General features: G+C 43.6%; 1 pseudogene; it reads left to right on the forward strand.

The window, feature by feature from the left end:
• The first annotated feature begins 309 nt into the window (after positions 1 to 309).
• On the forward strand, positions 310 to 972 carry LOC133927817 (uncharacterized; annotated as a pseudogene).
• Positions 973 to 2,403: the final 1,431 nt, after the last annotated feature.

Consider the following 2,403-nt stretch of genomic DNA (forward strand, 5'->3'; position numbering starts at 1 on the left):
GAAAATGCTCTAACTCCTATATGCTAGACTCAGACTAACCATTCTACGTATATGACACACACATGTACTACTAACTCATGCAACTAACATAAAATAAACATAGTCAAGATTAGTGCTAACAAATCTTCCGTGCAGAGCGTGTGTTCTTCCTGTGTCCATTCTCATAGTGCGTGAGTCCTCCGTGCAGCACCAAAACACCTCTATTCTCCTGTGCGTGTCTCTCTGCAACTGCTCTTGCGTATAGAAGTGCGCGTGTGTTCGTGTCCTGATCGCAGGAGTTTCCGGAGGTGAGCCAACAATACCGGCACCATGGGCTGGGTTGATCTCTGGCAGGGCATCCTCTTCTGCGACGTCCTTCTCCAGGACCAACCCTTGGAGCTCCGCTTCGTCGTGTTGCCAGCGCCGATCAAACTTGACAGGAAGCTGAAAGGCTGCCCGAGGATAGCCCGGGACATTGCCGTCATCAAAGGTTGCATCAAGTATATTGAGCTTCAGACACACGTCAGGCCGGGCTCAGTTGTCGACGGCAACTTCATTGCCGATGATTGGACAGCTGCCACATGGAGCAGGAAGGCTACTACCAAGTCTTTAGAGAAGGGTTCTTGGCAACCCGGCTGCAAGGTCCGTGCTTCTCAGATCTCTGCCAAAAAGAATCCGGTGCAATTTGAGTCGCTGCCTAAGCTGCTCGACGATCAAGGCACGCCTCAGCCAACCTTGGAGAGACTCCACACTGCTCATCCCACACTCAGCTTGCATGAAGATAATGTTGTCTACCTCATGACTAAGATCCACTACCTAAAGGACACCAAAGCATAGGTGCTTGCTATCGACGCAAGAAAGAAGACACTACAAGGAGTTGCTGAGTTTGATGCACGAATAACTTTCGGCATGCGTTTCACCTGCCTGTGCAGCAGTATATCCGAACATCTGCATTTGGCTCCAGGTGATCATACTTTACCAGCACATCTCTGATTGTGTGATTACTTGCACAGAACTGTCCGTGTAAATGTTGCCTGTCACCCATATGTATCAATTTACTATCCTATCTTATCGTTTAGATGTTTGCTATGCGTGCCTTTGTTTTTGTTTTTTATATAATGTGCTAACTGTAGGGCAGGGCTTATCAACTGTTTAAGGACAAAATATAAGACTTGGGGCCTGTTTGGGTTGGGGGTAATTCATTGAAAAGTTTTGAGATCTAGTTCAAATTCAAACTGATCCCTAAACTTTCCACTGAAATACCACGCTTCCAAACACCACTTTAAAGGTGGTTTCAATATAAGGGGCAAGCAGGGGTTCCCAAGCTAGTTTGAGATTTCTGTAGAAGATGCGAGTAGACTAGTGCCTGAGGTTTAGTTCATAGCTGCATAGGTAAGACCTAAGTTAACTGATTAACATATTATATGGACAGAACCTGGACACCGACGAAGAAATCATGAAAGGGAAGGGGATATAGGGCCAATACCCTGTTAAAAGCTGGTACATATAGAACTCCAAATTGACTTTGGGGATCAAAAGTTCGGTGTCAGTGCTCTGTAACAATAAAAATACTTACAGAAGAAAATCATGGAAATGGACGGTGGAAATGAAAACAGCAATATCACCGCATTTTTGCACTAGAATTGGTTGATAGTCTATCTATAGCATTAGCAGGCTGAATTTTAGTAGTGATTTTGGTTGGAAGGGCCAGGGATGCGGGTCTGCTATTTAATTGTTTTCGCACTAGTTTTTATTTTACTAAAGGCTCCGCTATTTTGCTATTTGCAGCTACAAAGGGTCACCTGAAACGATCAGGTATGCCGATGCGGCAATCCTCTCTCAAGAAGCTGGCTGGAATCCCTCTGATGGATTTGCCAGCCTGGGATGGTGAACAAAAGCACCAGGATACTGCAGAAGGATCGAGTGTGGGAGCTCTAGATCAGGATAATATGGACTTAGAATAAGTAGGAGTATCGAGTGAGGGTTCATTTCTCTCTATTACGGCACATTTTCCGAAAGAAGATGGCTAGATTTGTATCTGGTTTGTAAAGAGTTTTATTTATTTTGACTCGATAGCCAAGGTGGTTGTTATGGGAGACTATTTAAACTAAGTTATAATGCTGTTTGATCTCATTTCTCATGCCTCATTTTATCAGTTATTCAAAGAAGAGGTGGTATGTAGTTTCCTCTAGGTTCACGTTACATAGAACGCAGCTGTAATTTTCACCTTCTATCTTGTAATTCCTCCTTCTGAGTAGATTTTTGGAGTTTGAGTCTGTCCTTGAAAAGCAACCACATGAAGACTTTGAGTTTTTTTTGCAAACTTTTGATTTCCAGATCCACTTGAAAGGAGCTGGTGGTGTAATTGTCTTTTTAAAAGATAATGAATATTTTTTTTTGATGAATATGTGCCAGTGCCCCAGC

Source organism: Phragmites australis, chromosome 8 (assembly GCF_958298935.1).
Source record: "Phragmites australis chromosome 8, lpPhrAust1.1, whole genome shotgun sequence".
NCBI classification, from domain to species: domain Eukaryota; kingdom Viridiplantae; phylum Streptophyta; class Magnoliopsida; order Poales; family Poaceae; genus Phragmites; species Phragmites australis.